The sequence below is a fragment of the Perissodus microlepis genome, chromosome 2 (genome assembly GCF_051167445.1).
Source record: "Perissodus microlepis isolate ML-2025 ecotype Zambia chromosome 2, ASM5116744v1, whole genome shotgun sequence".
Taxonomy (NCBI): Eukaryota; Metazoa; Chordata; class Actinopteri; order Cichliformes; family Cichlidae; genus Perissodus; species Perissodus microlepis.
The window spans coordinates 17,126,380-17,145,996 of NC_140462.1; the positions used below are offsets into that span (position 1 = coordinate 17,126,380).

General features: G+C 39.0%; 1 protein-coding gene across 4 annotated transcripts in view; it reads left to right on the forward strand.

Moving 5' to 3' along the window:
* Positions 1 to 19,617, forward strand: part of elf1 (E74-like ETS transcription factor 1) — a 40,536-nt gene that overhangs the window by 2,769 nt on the left and 18,150 nt on the right. For 2 of the 4 annotated variants that reach the window (XM_084951345.1, XM_084951367.1), the window contains exon 1: positions 10,564 to 10,945. The exons of the other annotated variants lie outside the window; for them this stretch is intronic. The gene's annotated coding sequence lies outside the window, so the exon portion shown is untranslated. Of the gene's footprint in view, positions 1 to 10,563; positions 10,946 to 19,617 lie in introns of those variants that run through there. 4 annotated transcript variants of the gene reach the window in all.

A 19,617-nucleotide genomic window follows, 5' to 3' on the forward strand; every position in this document is an offset into this window, starting at 1 on the left:
GCTGAAACCTCAAATGACTTGCATAAATGCAGGAACTGACTTGTGAAAAGAGAAACAAAACTGTTGAACTTCCCCCTTTTTTCCACATGTAGAAAAATACCCACGTCTGTCTGTTTTCTGTTAAAGGCTTGCAGGGGAACTGCTGATTGCAAAGTTCCTTAATTGTATGCTACTGTTGAACCAGCCCAAGCCGTTGACACCTGAGTATCACCTTGTCAGACACGTTTGATTGCTAGGCAGCAGGAGCAGCAATGAACCACTGCCATTGGACATGACGTCAGAGAGAAAGGAGAGACAGGGGAAATTCCACCTGTAACCTGGTTCTGCTCTTATGCTGCCTGCCTCACAAGCATGTGACTCGGTCTAGTCATTAGACCTTGGTTTTTTCATGGATCTGCATATTTTTTATGACGTAAAGCACTGATAATGACTAGAACTATATTTAGCATGTAAAGGAGGACAACTAGATTGTGTAATACAAGTATCTAGCTGTGATACTTGGAAGTTAGGATGGGTTAGTTTTGTGAATTCTGCCATTCTTTACTGTGAGGCAAGTTTCCTTCCTTGAATCATGAAGCATCATTGTAAAACCTATACCTATGCTTAGCTTATTTGTTAATTATGAAAATGCACATTGGGGCACTACCAAATCCTTTGTGTTTCAGCCAAAACAATACTGTGCACATGTGGCCAACATCAGTAGCAGACAGGTGAATGTAACCACATAGCTAAAGAGATAGATAGACTCACTTGTTACTTCATGAAGTACATCCGTTTAACTGTTTGTTAACACAAAATATCCAATCAGCCAGTCACCTGGCAGAAACTCAGGTTTGTATTTACATGCATTTAGGCATGTAGACACGGGCAAGATGATCTGCAGCTGAAGTTGAAACCGAGCATCAGAATGGGGAAGAAAAGTGATTTAGTGACTTTGAATGTGGCATGGTTGTTAGTGTTAGATGGGATAGGATGGTCTAGAAGTTCTCTAGGTGACAATGCTTTGTTCTTGTCAGAGTTCAGGGGAGAACGGTCAATTGGACTGATAGGAAGGCAACAGTAACTCAGAAAACGTCTTGTTATAACCATGTATTTGCAAAAAGCAAGCCCAAATTGGAAAATAGAAGATTGGAAAAGTGTTGTCTGGACTGATCAATCTCAATTTCTGATGTAACATTGAGATGGTAGGGTTGGAATTTGGTGTAAACAACATGAACGCATCCTGCCTTGGGGGTACTGGTCAAATTGTATGGAGGATATTTTCTTGGCACACTCTGGGCTACTTAGTGAAAATTGAAGATCAGTTAAAGCCTGCCTGAATATTGTTGCTGAACGTGTCCATCCCTCTATGACTACAGTGTACCCATTTTCTTATGCGACTAAAGGATAGCAGACTGTGGCACGAAGCTCAGATTATCCCAAACTAGTTTCTTGAACATGACAATGAATTCAGTGTGCTCAAATGGCCTCTATAGTCACCAGATCTCAATCTAATAGAGCACCTTCTGATACAAGAGATTCACATCCTGGATTACAGTAACTGTGTGATGCTATCATGTCAATGTGGAACAAACTCTCTGAGAAATGTTTCCAGCACCTTGTTGGATATATTCCATGAAGAATTAAGGCAGCTCTGAAGGCAAAAGGTGATCGAACTCTAAACAGAGTACTAGCAAGTGCCAGGTCAAAAATATTTCTACCCCAAGTTGGCAATAAATCTCCAAATTAGCTTTATTTTTGTTTTCTATCTAAAGGGGAGGCTAAGTCTGTGCTAATAATAACACAGTAACGACTGTAATGAACTGGGCTAAATGTGCCCCCATAAAGGTTGTTTGTTATCATTGACTGTGTCAGTAGGCTACGTGTCTTTTAAAAACGAGGCTTATAAAGCATTTATACAGACTAGCTGAAATTATGGGAGGGGAGAGTTATTTGGGTTTATTGGCTTTACTCTGAGGAAAGCTTTGAATCTGGGTGCATCATAAAACCTATATGAGTAATTTGTTTGTTATTAAAAAGCACACATTGAAAAATCATATATATTTGTGTATTGGTGTTAATGATTATTGCCTTTTAAAGGCACTATGGGGTTTGGTGCCATAACACAAAGCTACTTCTTCTGTTAATTTCTTGTCCAAACTAACAGCCTATTTGCACTAACTTTATATTGATCGGGTAGCAAAATTGATCGTCTAATCTGAACCCTAGCAGGAAATTAAATAAGTATATTTCATTACTGTTCCTTTTAAGTAAAAATTTCAAGAGAATATAATGAATTTATATGCAGCTGGGAAAACTAAAACCCTTCAGATGCTAAGAAAAATAACATAATTTAATATTTGGCCAGAGCACACAATCCAGTCTCAGTGTATGACTTTGTCTGCAGGGAAAACTGCTGTAGGTTGTTGGCTCTGGCAGCATGTTGACTTCATAAGATTAGTTAACCATATTACTTATATTTTTTATGGTGCCAACTGAGGTCCTTGTAGACCCACAGTGTAGCATGTTGTATCACTGATGTATGTGTAATTACATTAAGGAGTGGCTTAGTTTGTAATGTTCTAGCTTTGACCACACGAAGTAGTTCCTCACAAAAATAGAAACTGGCTTTGTCTGCAACTTTGGCATATAATGCTATTTCATCCTATCATTTTTCATGTCTCTTAGAGCTAACGAGGTACTGTAGTAGCAAGTGCTTCACAGAGGCTTTTCATGAGTCAGCTTAGCCAGTGCTGCTTGGATTTAGCTTTGCTCAGAGAGGCCAAATGATCTCCCCTCATTCAACTTTCATTAAATGTAACATACACAAGGAGAGGCACAGCTGACAGAACTTACAGGGTTCTCTGACGGTTCATTACATCCACTGAAACGCAATTGTCTGTCTTCGCCATCCGTGCATTTGGGGTTTGGTTTTGTTCTTCTGGGTTAATTTCAGAGTGACAGTGGCAGTTCTCAGCCTTGCTGAATTATTTAACTGCATGCAGCCTATAGGCATTACAATCAAGGCCCTGAATGGTGGTGCAATATGTTCTAAAGCTCTCATAGTATTTTATTAATAAGCTTCAGATGATGAGCTAGGGCTCTGGGGTTAAAAACTACTTTGTATTTGCCTATATCGGGGCGAACATGCACTTAACTTTGAATTAGCTGGTGTGACACAGGTGGACTTCTCAAAACCGTATTGTTTTTCTTCATAACTTGCTTGTGTGAGAATCAGCCTATGTGGTTATAAATCCTTTCTGCAAATATCTAACTGCATGAAGCTGAAATAGCCCATGTAACTGAGGTGTGATGTGAGTGATCTCTGTATTTAATTTTTAATAAGCTGCAGTCTGTGTGTGTGGCTTGAGCAGCAGTGAACCTAATGCTACTACTCCATCCACTCCCTGTTTATGAAAACGTACATTATATTGTACAATAAAGTAAAATATTTATACCACCCCTGCCTTGTTTGCTAGCATACCCAGAAGATAAATCTAAAACTGTTGATAACTCAACCTATCTCTTATACATTGGGGCTGTGGGAGCATGTGAAGCAATTTTACAACACTCCCTGTATGCTAAAGTTAGCATTTAGGAAACAAGCTTTTTGCTTCAGTTTACAGCTGTAGTTAGTGTCTTATGGACATTTCAAGTCTGTTACTGTATGCACTCCTCCTGGTTAGCCTAACTGAGCCTAATAGATGTGAAAATGTACCAAAAATGTGAAAAAAATAGACTCTGAGGCTTCAGTTTGCACCTGTCCATATATTATATGATGTCATCCGGTTATCCCCGTACAACAGCTATTGTGTAACACTAACAGCCTGATTGATGTCTTGCGCAATACATTCCACATTTCCCACTGTGATCTAATGTTTCCATTTTGATAAGAGGTGGCGTCACATGCAACCTGGTCTGATTCATGCTGTGGCAAGATGCTAATGACACTGTGGCTGGATAACAGACTGTATATTAAAGATGGACGTAGCCACTGTGATGTCTGCCACTGGTTAGTGAAGTCAGGTGATGAGGAAAGGGGTGGATCTCACAATGTTTATTCCTACAGAAGCAACTTGTGAATGACAAGGAATGATCACTTTAAAGCATACACTCTTTTATTGTCTGTTTGACTGTAACTGGGGACATGATTTACAAACCAAACAACATGTTGTACTCAGAAAACCTTGAAATTAGTAACTGAGGTCATAAACTTAGCAGCAAAGCATTTACTGAGGTGACAGATGAAGGAGGAGATGATCCTTGTTGGCACTAGAAAGAATCTAAGTTAGAGCTAATGTACTGCTAGATGATATGTCGGTTTTTAAACTTTTATATGCAACAACATGAGCAATGTTTACGACACTCAACTTTAACAAAATTAGGTTTAATCTTCTTAAGCACGGTCTCTGTTCATTCTGTGCCAACTCCCAGGAGGCTGGTTGTTTCCAGAGCTGTGGAAATCCAAAATATCAGCAAAAACTTCCCAATATTTTACAGGTAGTTTGTTCCCCCCACTGCCAATAAATAACCAATAACAATCCTGATGTAAATCTTTTCTCTCTTTCAGACAATGATGATTATTCAACCACTGAGAATTAGGTCAGAAGAAAGCCTAAGATGAGATCTTACATATCAGTGATACAGTTTAATTGCCTGAAGTATATTTTCAGAAAAAACAAAAGTATATCTCTTCTTAAAGATCTTTTTGTTTAAAGCCCTTTTTAAAATTCTGAATAAATGATAATTACATTTCCCATGATAGTCAGCAAAATGTGGGTTACACTTGCTTTTTATTTAACACATTTTTCCACATTCGTAGAGTTTCATGTGGCTGGCTTATGTCCATTCGGAGTGAGAAAGCAGGCACGAGAGGGAGAGAGAAGTATTTGAATTTATCATTTAAAAGACAGGCCCAGAAGGCTACACAGTATCTCTTTCACAAGTCATTTTCAGCTGCATATGGTTCATGTTACACATTAGTGTGAGTGTAGTTGGGTGAACTGAGTACCACATTGAACACTCTCCGATAGAGATCTGCAATCTTCCATCATTCTCTGCTTACAGTTTCTGATGAATCATTCACATATGATGGGCTGAGAAGTTCCACATTGCATTGTCTTTATTGCTGTATATGCCCAGCTCTTTGTTAAGTCTTTATGCAGTCATGCTTCATCAGCATAGTGAGTCATCATAGATGCCGGCTCAGCTCAGGTCGGTCACTGTCCGAGAACGAGAACGTTTTCATAGCGCTGTGAGCCGTCAGCTTACTGAACCGGTTAGATTGCTGCAACAACAAAGTCTGACCTCAACCAGGTGGTGTGCTATAAATCCAAAATTACTGCAGTATTTGCATATCACCCTGGCTGCCTTCAATCTTTGACAATAATCCACACCTGAGAAATGTTTTCAAGTATTATCTTGTCCAGTAATTCACTGAACATCTCAGTGGGAGTTAATTAAAATGCCTTTCTGCCCTCTTGCTTACCTCATTCTGTATTTCCTGCAGGGTGCTCATCTGTTCTGTTAGCTACCATCTGACTGCCTCAGACTAAGTGTTAGAGGAGCCGTCAGTGTTAGACCTGCCTCCAAGCTACACAAATATTTCTGCATGCCCTCCAAATTCTCTTGTATCTCACATTGTCAAGGATCGTTTCAAAATGTTTGTCAGGGCCCACAGTTCTTCATCTTGACTCTCGGCTGAGTGATCAGAATTTTCTTGTAGCAATTCGTGGTGAAAGTTTGTGCAGTGCAAATTTGCAGAGCATAAAGTGTGTTCGCAAGTGCGGAAAAAGGTGAGAAATGCGAGCATTAGATCTATTTCAGGGCTACATTTTAAGTATGTTGAGGATTGTGTCACAGTTTGATTCAATCAGCTAACGGTGACGCTAGCTTTGGAGTTTAGACAAGCTATAAGATTAATATCATGCAATTAGTCATCTAGTTTTCTCCTTCGGGGTTAAAAGCAATTCAGTGACAGACTTTGGTGCTGTGCTCTGCCTTTAATGGGGACAAACCACAGAAAATGTGGGCTTTGAGGCCTGCTTCTATTGTGGTTGGCCTCTGTTAAGTAGAATGAGCACATGACAGTAATCACTGACCCTTTTTTTATTCTTGGGCTGCAAAAGGAAAGGTGTGTCCTTCGAGATAGTGTGCATGGTCACGTGGCTCTGCACTGATCACACATCGAGGCATTCTTTCCCCCCCTCTGCTCTAGTTAATACACAACCATTGTAGGAATAAAGCAAGAACACAGTGCTCTGTGTGAGACAGGCTTTTTGTGTTTTGACACTGTGGGTTGAATTTAATTTCATTCCACTGACACGTCTTCAAGCAACAGCAATTTAAACATCTTCGCTGTTATTGCTTTTCCCCAGAGTGTGGATGTGATTTGTTGTGCAAATTTGGGTGAGTTTGCATTCAGTATTACAAAAGATAATTGGAAGCTTGGCAAATTCTTTGGAGAGAATAAGTGAGACCTTTTTTTTCTCCTTCCTGTACTCAAGGAAAATCCTGTAAACACTGTAGCAAATTATTCACACGCCATCCTTTTCAGTTTAGTCTAGATTTAAGGCCACAAATATGTTCCTCCAAACACTTTAAGACAAAGACCAGTGATTAAGTACAATTTTCTGCTGCTTTTCTATAGATAACCAATCCAGTCCACAGCCCAGTCAGTAATCTAGTGTCTGTTTTGCCATACATTAAAGATGTAAAGTGAATATATGACATCTATTGCACTTAGAAGTTGATTATATATTAGCAATACAGCAATAATAGCACATCCTTCTAGATTTTGTTCCATATTAACCTTACTTGCATTATGCAATCTGACTGCCACAGGATGCAAAAGGTTTACTGCATAAAGAAAATGCAATAGCTGCAGAATCTGACAAAAATATTAATTTTTTTTGTCTGCCTTTGCTGTCTGTTCCTGTTTCTTTCATTTTGTTAAAGCACAGTACAACACGGAGCAGTGCGGTGATGCAGTGGCTAAAAATGTCACCTCACAGCTACCCAGATGTTTTCCACATAAAGATGACTCTAGTTCTGTGGTGTTTAGTCGATTTTCTGAGTATGAATCATCAACTAGTTTGAGACGTGAAGCATCATAGGAATCTTTTTAAGATGAACAATTTTTGCTGGTTTCAGATGCTCAGATGTAAAAATTGATGCTTTGCATTGTTGTGTATCATCATGAACTGAACATTTTAATTTTGGTTGGACATTTATGACTAAAATGTATATATTTTTTAATACTTGACAAATTTAAAGGATGTGCAGATTAAAAGGTTATTGGATTAAACTATTTGGTCAATAAGGGTCTCTATTTGTAGAGTTTGCATGTTATTTCTGTGCATTCAGGGGTTTCCTCTGGATACTCTGGCTCCTTATCACAGTCCAAAGACCTACCCCTTAGATTAATTGGTGATACTCTATAGGCTGAATTTGTTTGATGTCTGTCTCTCTGTGTTCACCCAGTAACAAGGAGGTGACATCCTTGAGATTAAACATGTCTTTTACAAGCATGCTGTCAGTTAAGACTGGCAGCATTATGCTAGAAGGAGTTAGAATTTTAACCCCTTAACGCCTAGTGTATTCTATTTGATACATACAGTTTTTATGTGAGACTTCAGTGTGATTTCTTTCCCCTCGTAAAAACATAAATAAATTGCACAATACAATTTTAAGCAGTTACAAAAAGCCACATGTTACAAATACGTTACAAATTAAAAGTCATATACGGAAATAAAGATTGAATTCATTTTTTAAACTAATTTGTCACGTGGTTCAATAAACTCTCCATTTTCAAAAAATTAGAATTTTATGGAAAATATTTAATGGTTTAGGGGTTAAAGGGTTAATTGTGGGAGAATAAAGAGCACATGCAGGAGAACACAGAAGCAGTGTTTTAATGCAACAACCCTCTTGCTTTGAAGCAACAGCACTAACCACTGAATGAACCACCATGCTGTTAGCTCCAAAAGTGTTGCTTAAAAATAAGTTATTCTGGGTCAACATGCCTAATTTTTCTCTCTGATTTCTAAAGTGTTGCTGATTGTTTTGCTGGTAGTTTGCTGATGGCTGGTTGCTAGCAGACATTCTAATCTCTCGTTTGTTGAGATAAGCCCCTACAGTATTTATTACTCTCAGTTGGAAAGAAAAGAAAAAGTTGGTAACCACCTACTTCACATTGCCCCTTATTGCTTGAAGTTGCTGATTATCATCAACTTTCCATAGTATCTGGTTGCCACTTCACTGGTAGGCACTTCATGTGTGGAGAGGGCTCCTTTGCAGCAAGATTACAGTCTGTAATAACGTTTGGAAACGCTATATAAAAATCTGTTTCCACTTTAACTTGATTAGAAATTTTCAGTATTAATTATTTGGTATTTTACTTCAGGTAACCAAGTAATAATGACTTCATATCAAAAGATTTCCTTTATAGTCGTTTTATATCGAAAAGAACATTTTGTCGCATGTTCAGAAAGTGACTTAAACCATTAGCCAGTTTCGAAACCAGTCAGATAACATTCCGTTGGAAATATGTTAATCATCCAAGTTCTACATTTCAGAAGCAAACGCTAAACTTTAAAGTGATGCAATCAGTACATTTTAGTGGATTTTTTTTTCTAATGCCCTTTGGCCCATCATACATGATAAATTGATTTGATAAACTAGTCAGCATTGTAATTCTTGCCATCACCAGTGTGTGAATGTGTGCATGAATGGGTGGATGACTGGATGTGTAAAGCACTTTGGGGTCCTTATGGACTAGTAAAGCGCTATATAAATACAGGCCATTTACCATTTACCATTTCTTGCTGGGAACCTTTTAAAATGTTCAGGCACCAGTTTCAAGTTATATATGCCTGCTGCCCAGGACAGATAAATCCAGTTCCTTGAGCATTGCTCTTATAATTTCTCCATGAGCAATGGTCTGTCTGGCTCTGACTATACTGGCAAGAGGTTGAGGGAATAAATGTTCTCCCAAGTATTAACTGAAGGCTGGAATGTGTGGTTCGTTATCTAACAATTTTCTCCATCTCCGTTTGGAGTTTTTTTTAAATTTACTACTTATCAGCTTTCTATGCCAAATTTGTTCTTTGGAAATTTAGGTAAAAATAAAAACTTAGTTGAAAAGCTTAGTCAGTTTCCAAATTATAATATTTAGAATTATAGCTTGTTGTTTAATATTTAGAGGAAGATCAAAATGCACGTAACTCTCCTTTAGGCCTCACGCACTGTTTCTGCTTTTGTTGGTGTTTTGTAGAGCTATTGTCATTATCTGAAAGTTTGCCTGTCTGCATACATCTGCCTCTTTTTCTATGTTTACACGGTTGTCCTGGGTTTGGGCAGTGCTGCAGTCCATTAGCCTTAAGAGTTTATATCACAAGAAGTGAACAGCTTCCTCTAAGGCTTCGAGGTTGTGGACAGTATTTCCAAAGGCGAGTGATAAATGGAGCTTGCTTGGTATAACTTTCCCTCACAACAAGGCTATCAATTCGCTTCCAAGCAAACTCTGAGCTGTATTGTGCCGAACGGAGGCCAGGAAGAATTAATGCGAAGATGAGGGCACTCAGTGGAGATCGAGAGGGTGATTTGGAGGTTCATGACAAACAGACTTGGCTGCAGTAGATTTAATGGGCCAAGTTTTTGAATACTAAGTCCTATGATAGATCATGTTAAGTTCTTTCACAACAATCCCAATTGAAAACTAATTTTATCCAGTGACTAACATTTGGCGTTTACTTCTGTTAAAAATACTACGTGGAGGTTTTCAGTGGAATACATGTACAAATTGGTGCACAGGGTGTGAAGACAGAGTGCTTAGCATTTACCTCAGACCACCACTTCCTGTTTGCTAAAGTGTCATTTCTGATAAAGATTCCTATCTATTCTCATTTGCTGAACTTTACAAGATGTGTGTCACTAAAAATGTTGTTACCCACTGATCTGATCAGTGGCACTTCAAGCATGTTTTGATAAAACCCAAAACAACATGTGAATCTTTATTTTTTTAAAAGATAAATTTGCCTCTGATGATTGTTCACAACTGGAACTGTCCCATTAGCATGATTGGTGAGTCTCAAAGAGGAATAGGAGGGGGTGGAAGACAGAAATTTTGGGCTTCTGTCACAAAGCACTTGCTCATACTAAACGCAGTCGACTTTACATTTTGATTTTTTTGTACCTCCCACTGCTAGAAGTTATTTTATGATGCATTTTAGTGCAGGGAGAACAACTCCTCCATATGTCAGCTGCTTAACTGTGTGGCATGCCTAATAGGCTTACAATTCATTTCAAGTGTTTTAATGGGCCACAAAGACAGGTGAATTTAACTTCTAAGGTGCCATACAGATTTTAATCTCCCACACTGCATGGTCAAAGTCTAAACGAAGTGCATACCTGTCCAACTGTTTACTTACACATCCAGTACTCCACCGCCTCTGCAGGTGAAACCCGTCTATCGTCTTTCATGGTGTTTAAGGTGTGGCCCTACTGTTGGTCCTCTCTGGTTTCCCCTCCCCCCCCCCCTTCAGCTCCGTCCAATCCCCGCCACCAGGAGAACTCACCTGAAAGGATTTGTATTTAGGGCCGATACTCGTCGCTGATTGGCCAGGTGAAGGCACTCTGCCTCAGGGCTTCACTACCAATGGCGACAGTGCTGCGTGACTCATAGGGAGAGGACAAGTTGCTTCACTACACTTCTCCTTTTTCTGTTTCAACCAGCAGCTTTTGCATTGTCTTTTTCCCCCCCTCATCTCCAGCTTTGTTTTGTCACTGTGAGAAAGAGGTGTGGGGCCGGCCTGTCCACGTCTTTAGGCACCATTGTCCTCCTTTGAACACGTCTTGGATTATTTCCAGTTTCACCATTTGCTGCCGATTCTTCTCTTGGTTGCTGAGATCAACACTTGGTTGGTTGTTATTATGGACCTTGTCACCCGAATCCTGTGTCTTTGAGGTCAGTGACAGATACTTCTCCTCTCCACATGTTACCTGTTTTAAGCTTTTTTTGTGTGTGTTAAAGGAAAGGTATACATTTTACATGAACAAACATAAATAATATATATTTAGGACGTATGTGTGTAAGCGGACAAGCAGTTAGGTAGTTGGTTGGTCTGGTGTGCATGGTTCTCGTTATCGTTGCGCTGACATGTTTTAAGGTTTTCAATAGAGAGCTTTAACAAGTCATCCCAGTTCATCTTACATTTAGGAGCATGTTTTCTCTTGTATTGCATCTTTGGAGGCATACTAATAAATCAAATGTCACTTCAAAAAACAACACACCTGCATTTGTATTTATTCTAATCACCTTCTTGCCCGTATCACACCATTTTCCTCAAACCTAGTTGAAACTTTTTAGTGCCTGAAAACTTGTCAGATAAGGTAATCACTTTTAACTTTAAAACCTGCCATGTTAAGATATAATAAGGATGATCTTTAACTTATATGTATGTTTGTTGCATTTCTTTTCTGAATTGTTGCCTTATATGGCGTCTTGAAATAAGGGCGGGAACAGTATTTTGCAAGTCCCCTGACCAAGCCCACATGTATTTTTCACTGTGTAGTAATGGTCTACTAAAAAGTAATTACACTCTATGATGATTTTGATCCATAATTGCTACACAAATGTCATGCTATTATTAAAAACTGTGAGTTGCTACATTCACAATTAGAGTAGAGAAGAAAAAAAGTAGAGGAATGGCTGTGGTTTCGCTGTTGGAGCTCTTAGCCACAGCCACATCGAGTCAGTCACGCAGAGCTTCTTCAAAATCTTCTGATCACTAGAACAGAATGCCGCTTATCTTGTAATGTAGATGCCCAGACGTTTGACATTTCAGCTCACAGCAAAGTCTGACCCTGAAGTACCTTGCTTCCTTTTCTGTGCATGTAAAAGTTAACCTTGTGTAAAGTCTGTCAACCAAACTATTGTGCTCAAAGTTGTTGAGTATCTGTTTCTAAAAGTTGCACAGAGCAGCAGAGATAAAAGCACACTTCCTGTTTCCTCAGAAATCTACTCTGCACTTTGTGCACCACAGTGTGCACGCAATACATGTTTGAATAAACATGCCTCCGAGTCTGAGTAACATTCTGACTTCACATGCGCTTTTTTTCTGAATCTGCTTTTAAATGTTGCTTCATTGAAGATGCACAGAACTGTGCAGTTATCTCAGTGAAACCCTGAACCAGCACAGAACATATTTGTCTAATTTTTAGTCTGGCTTTTAAAAAATGTAATTATACACAAAATATCCAAGCGTGTGATTATTTCATTGGTTTGGCATTCAGAAATTATCTTGTTGATGTAATGTTTTGCATAACAGCTGAGGCCCATTAAAGGCAGTGTAGAAGAGGTCATCTTACAGACACCAAATAAATAAATATCTCTATATTTTAGACTGAATATTGAGTATTATTGGATGAGGGTCAGGTGGCCTGGCCCTGAAAAACAGAGGACTTTTTATTTTTTTTATGTGTTGTACCATCAACACATGATTCAGTGTGTGAATGGCTCTGTTGTTGAGCCGGTAGAAGTTTGCATTTGACCTAACTTGCCTTACTTTCTCATCATAACCTATGCCCACCTTGATTTGGATTGTAAATGAGGGCCTCTTGCCTCAGAGGATGAACTCATAGCGAAGCTGCTGTTTAGTGAGGTTTTATGCCTCTCATTGAAAGAACAGGAGGGCGGATGGACTGCAGTCTTTCTTCCTTCAATACAGTGTCAACAAGTCTTAGCCTGTAATTAGATCATTAGGCTTGGGCAAAATGACGGAGGTGGTGCAAGATAAGGACGTGACGAGAGCAGGAGCAGGCGGGGTTTAGTTTATTACTACAACTCGGGCAGGCCGAGATATGTAAAAATCGAGGATTTGTGTTGCTCCATGTTGCAGGTGCATGCTATCACGAGAAGAAAAAAAAACACAGAGCCAACTGTGAATGGTCAGGTACAAACTGTTGGTTATGATTTGAATAGAATAAATGAGAGTAACATCACTTTTGTGTGGTCAGATGGCAGTAGAGAAATGGTTGTTAAATAGTCCTAATTGTCGATGTTATGACTGCATATTCAAAACAAAAATGGTGCCATAATTTCCATGATTCAAATAATGAAATATTTTCTTAGTAATATTATGATGGCTTTGGCAAGAATTATTTCTTTATATAAACAACTTTGCTTAAAGTATCAACTTGTTCATGTCTTCCTTTTTGCCTGGTGACCATGACTTCTACCACTACCCTTCAGACGTCCTATATATTGAAGCCGCTGCGGAAAACCAGTGAACTCATAGTGAAACTAGTGAATAAACAAGGCTTGTGCACCCGCAGCCATTGTATTTCAGTAAGCCCAACTGGAAAATGGCTCATATGAGAAAGCACACTCAGAGCCCTTTTTGTATTGCTAAACGATGAATTTGCATCACATTTCCACGTCAGTTTCCCCATTTCTTCTTTGCTGTTTTATTTTCCATTGCTCTCTTTTTATGGGGTGGATGGAGACCTAAAAGGTTAGAGAAGTACACTTGTGATGGGAAGTTTGAACTCCTGTGACCTGTTGGGAAAACCTGGGTGGGGAAAGTTAATGTATAACTTTCTCTTCTGCTTAATAGCTACTGTGCCACTGAGCAAGGCACATTCAGTATTCAGTTTGTAAGCTGGTTTTGTATCTCTGTTAATATGATGCCGGTGCTCAAGAACCCTCCCTTGATAAATAAAGTTAAATCGATTGAGCAACTGTCTCCCTGTGTTGCAACTGTCTCATGCTCGGAGCGTGCTAGGACTGGCCGTTGTTCTGGAGTACATACCGAACCAGAGCTGTTATCATCACATCTCACCACAGAGCCCAAAAACCAAACCGTTTGAAGTTCTTCTAGCCTGGTGTATTTCATTTCAGTCCCCGATCTTGATTTATATTCGAGGGGCAGAGATTCTTCTTCTTTTTCTTTTGTCTCTTTTCTTCAGTGCATTTCTCTTGACTGGGAACTCGTCTGTGATTTCTTTCAGTGATGCTTTCTCTAAGATACTGATGACATATTAGTTAGTCCTTTCAGTAATTTTTATTTGGAGTTGATTTACTGTGTAGTGAAGTAAAAAGACTTTCTAGACGTTTTACTTACTACATGTTTTGAGGCTAATTTCTCACATAAATACTGTAAATCCTATAGATTTAACCTCCCAGTGTGTACTTATTAACTTCGTGGTTACAGAAGTACTGGCCTAACAAGTATAATAAGCCAGGCTGAAATAAGTGAAGTAGGTCATGTTTTCTCACAAAGAAAGAGGGCGCACAAGAGAAATCTAGTATAGGGAATATCAGGTCACACCTTTTCATAACACTCCTGCTTATGTAATGCACCATACTTATCTGGGAGTATTTAACATACCACGAGTCTTGGCATGACATATGGAGTCACAGTCAGTTGTGAAAAAGTAAATGTAACTTCTGTCAACTCAAGTACCATACATAGTCATAGTTTTGAGGTACTGAAACTTGGGGATTCTGCTGCAGTTCAGATGGAAGCATTGCATGTTTTAATCTGCTACATTACTTCAAAAGCTTTACTTAGTAGTTATTGTTCAGATTAAAAGAATAGAGAACATTAATGGTTCTAGTGCGCTGCCTCATGATGATGTACGAATATCTATGCGCTGTACAGTTGCGTGTTAAGGAAAAGGCTTTGTGGTTGTAAGATTAACCTTTGGTCAAGTTAAAGATCTAAGTACTTCGTACACCATTTCGGCCACAAAGAAATGTAATGCAAAGTCCTCCTGTATGTTTCTAGAATAAAAGGTTGATCCTGCTTCTTTCTTCTCAGTGGCATAAAATTCAGGTGGCATTTAGCAATGGATCAGCTGCTGATCATGTAATGTGGAGAGTGTTGTTCTGGCATTTGAAAAATGTTTCTCTTAATATTTTTGCTTCTTTCTCTTCTTTCTTTTAATTATACGTTGGTTTAGTTTGATTGTGGTGTAAAGTTTGCATCCTTGATAGATTTTCAAAGGAATAATGGCGTCACATATTTAAAAGGTGCTATATTTACGTATCTTAATGTGAAAGTTCAGTTGCTATCAATGCAATTCAGCTATCTCCTGTGAGTCTCTTGCTCTGTGGTTGGACTCTACTTCCTCTGTCTTCAACTGCAGCTGGCGGAGATGATAGTCCTTTTGCTTTGAGGCCTTGGTGAACTTAGCGTATCAGTACATGAACCAGTTCCAATTGGATTCACCAGGGGAGGGTTAACCCACAGGACTTGAGACTCACTGGACAAGTACTGACATCAGCAACTGCCACAATAGGGACTAACAGCCACCACGCAGGCATGGACATGTAACAGGACAAGGAACTAGCTGGTTAACAGTAAGTGAAATAAATAAAACAAATGCTCCATTAAAAAAAATAAAATTAATAACTTCCCTGTCCAAACTTTCCTACTTCACATGAACTGAGCGTGACTAGTTGTAACACAAGATAAAAATAAAAAAGAAGACCAAGACTAATGCTAAGATTAAAATTACAACAAGAAAAGGATGCAGAGATTTGAGAGTTTGGCTCTGTTTCCAGGCAATCAGAAGCACAACTAATCATCTAATTGCTTTAGATCAACTATCTGTGGGGAGAATTGTTATTTAGAGATCGATTCTACCCAAAAAGGATTGTGATATGACCTTTTGGCCATATCCCTAGTACTAATAAAACCAACAGACTCTCAGAAACAGTGAAAAATAAATATAACATCTATAAAATAATGAACTGGAAGCCGTGTGACTTGGTTAATGCTGTTTAGAAATTACTTCCCTTTTACTATCATGCAGTTAAAGAGACCTACTATTAAGTTAGTGTTGGTTGATATACATTTTATATAAAGCGTCTACATGGAAATGATGATAGCTCATTTATCTTGATAAAAGTTAATCTTTCATAGACGTTGTTCACTGAAGTTGTGTGGGCGGAGGTTGAGGTGCAGATTTATTTTTCCTCCAGATAAAAACAGCATACAGACATCAGAAAAAAAATTCCATTACAACCTTCTGTTGTGCTCTGCATTTATTTGAAACACAGTCATTTGGGACCGTATACTTTACAAATACAGAAAACTTCATGTCTTCTGATGCAGTTTGATGCAGTAGCTTTAAATTGCTAATGCTATATAAAGGCCTGAAAGCAAGTTCACAGTGCAGTGTTTTTGTTTCCAGTTATGTGGGTTCCACCCTGCATGAGGTAACAAAGTGCAAAAACGTAGACTCACCCTGTGTGAGATGCATATGAACATAAAACTGATGCAGTCTGAAAAAAGTTTTAGCTGCTATAGTTTCCCAGCTCTGCTGTGCTAATTTAAACATCGTGTTTGCTTTAATGCAATATCGTTTGGTACAAAGAGTCATTCTAACCCAGGAAAATTGATTTGCCACATGTTTTTAGGAGGCTTTTGGTCCCAGACACCCAGCTGCAGTGGTGTCTGAGTTTGAAACTTTCAGTAGCAAGCTCTCTCATATGGAAAACTGGCCATGCCCATAATTACTGCAGCTCTCAGATGATCTGCTGAGTGGATCCCCTTGTCTGAGTGCTAGTGTCCAAATATAAAAGGACTGTAACAGACTCTCAGTCATTTCATTTAGCTAAAATGAATGCCTGAGGGCTTCAAGGAATGACTGCTGCATGCAAATTTCTAAAAATTTGTGGTGACATGGTCGATGTATAAAAATCAATAATAACATCACTTCTTACATCTGTAACTCTTAAGTTCTTGCATCCACACATTTGGGTCTACATCCGGAAATGATTGATTTACGTGACAGTACCGCTTTGGTTCTTTTCTTTCTTTCTTTTTTTTCTTGCGTATTCAATTGCACCTCACCCACAAGTAAAAAACCCCCACTGCATTCTCATTACATAACTTGACAATTCAGAAGATCTCCTTATTTGCAGGATGTTAGATGTGAATACTGATGACATAATTAATAGCAGCATTTAAGCTTAGCTAGAATCAGTCAATAGGCCACTGATTAACATGCAATATTATGTTTGTTTAATCTGCCAGGGATGAAACATCCAAGATAGCATGGGTTAGTAGGTAAGATTTAGAGCTAAGTATAGTGATTTACTATGTTTTTAGTCGCTGCTTTAAGTTAATCTAACCAGCTGTTGAAGTTTGTAGGCTATACTAGGATGATAGTAACGTAGTGGTTTTTTTTCCAGTGAATAAAGATTATGGATGGGTTTGATTCTATTGATGCCAAAGTGATTATGGCTTCTGCTTGTAGGTCCAATTTTTTTAGTTGCTAACGGTTTTATGTCACCGAGTCAGAAAGCAGTTTGAAAAAAGTCTGTCATGTGACTCAGGTGTGGAAAAGCTCCACTGCCTGGAGTTTGACGTCATTGTTTTAAAATGCACGACTGTAGAAGTGCAGTATATAAAGAACTGAGGCACTTTGAGGCTTGCAGCTATTACAGATTGGACAATTTCAAAATGTTTCTTAGCTGGAAGAGTTCTTTGTTGGGGAAAAGAAAAGAAAAATCAGAGGAGTAATTTTTACAATTCAGTTTTTTGATTTCAGCCAGCAACGGCAGTGAACACAGGGAGAAGCAGCTTGGCAATCCATTCAGTTGTGTGTTTGTGCTTGTTATGCTTGGTCTTCAACATGTATCCTCACAAACACACAGTGTGCCTTTGCTGCGCTGAATGAGGCCCACCTGCTCTGTTCTTGTTCCACAGAGCCTACTTTACAAGCCCTCTCCCTCTGCGTGTTCCTAGGCAACAGCCACTCCTTGTTTACCTTTGCGTTTTTGCATTGTGATTCTCATCAGAACAACATAGCCCCAGCCCCTCTGGAGACTGATTGTCAGGCTTTTTTATTCAAAGTAGCATGAAGCAAAGATTAGCATTTGTATGAGCCTGTAGTGTGTGTATCTTCCTAGAAACTCTTCATTTTTCTCTGCACGTGTAGTTATTGCTGATCCCAAATATGGTAAAGCAATCACACCGTGTAAATATTTTGTTATACAGCAGTACTGAGCACAGCTGTCTCTTTAACCAGGTAGTTTATTGTCCTCATTTCATGCACCCATGCTGCCCCTTCCTCATCAGGTGACTGTCATAAACAAGTGTATTTCATAAAGCCTTCTCAAATATTGACCAGCCTGAGCAGACAGTCCTTCTGCCCCTTGCAAATATGTCAAACATCTCTCCAAATGTATGAGCTGCGCCATAGATTCATATCTGCGGCAGCTGGAATATACGAAGTGGATGGAAGAGGGTGGTTTTAGCAGGGAATGTTAATTTTAATGTTATGAGTAGTGAAAGCACAGGGCGGACACGATTCTAGAAAACTTGTTAAGATGACGAGCTCAAGCGTTTGAAGTCCAAGTAATGCTGTAATACCTAAAGCATACAATCCAAGCATTTGTCATGAGTCCATGAGTTGTTGTAGCTTAGGCCTGTTAGGTCACTCACACAGCTTAACACTTTTTCCCTTGTCTGTATTTGAACTATGCACCTGGCATCTTGAAAAGCAATGACTTTGCACTTCTGTCCTTCGATCCAGGAATGGGCACACGTTTACTGGCTGCAAGATTAGATAGAAACATTGGCCAGTGGTATCCAATACCACACTGACCCAGTATCCAATTGTGTGAAATCAGATAAGCTGTCTTGAAGGGGCTAAGCTGACTCAGTGTGAGTGGTCCTATCAGTGAGGCTTTATGGGGGATCAGATGAGAAGAGCTGATTTTGCTGTTATTAGCTGTTAAACTGAAGCATGATCCCTGGAAGTCTCAAAAACAGCCGGGGCTGTAAATTTGCATCTCTGAGAGGGTTTTATCCTTTTGATGAAAACATAATAAATGTAGTAGGATGTAGTATGACATGCTGTACTCGTATTATATGGTACTTATTTCTAAAGACAGTGAGCATTAAAAGGAATACTTCTGAGAAATAAATTTATTTGCCTTCTAGCACAATAACGATGAGGAGATTTAAGGCACTTTTATGTTTGTGTGCTAAATCTAATGTAATTTGAATGTTTGTTTGCATAATTTGTACAAAGATTTGTAAAGTCTGTACTTTCACAAAGTAGGTTAACTTATCAGATAGTAGGCAGGTTTTGTTACCTTTGAACAGAGCTAGCTTTTCCCCCTTGTAGCATTAGGTAAATATTTATCATACAGATCTGTGAGTCACATCAATCTTCTCAGCTTCCATGTTGTTTCTTGAACTAGTGGTAGAGTCAAACTGTATGACAAGACAAAGATTACTTTGTCTCTGTCTGACTATGTGCCTTCTGTAGGTGTGTTGCCTGTTAGGTATTACTGCATGCCTGACTGTAGGTGGACACATCAGCCTGCTTGTGTCCAGACCTGTTTGGTATGCAGCCTCCTTTGCAACAGCCAGGTCCCCCTTTATATTCCACAGTCAGCCCTGAAATCTCTGGGCTCCATCCATAACATGTACCTACGCTAAGAGACAATCTAGAAAGTATCTTGGCAAGGTTCATACCGTATAGGCTTTGTGGATTTCTTCCCTTGAGTTTATTAGGAATTGTGGAAAGTTGCGTAAAAGAGTGGCAACTATCAGAGATAAAGTTGGCATCGGTGTTTATAGTGTAAGAAGGAATTTAGGATGTCAACTTTAAACT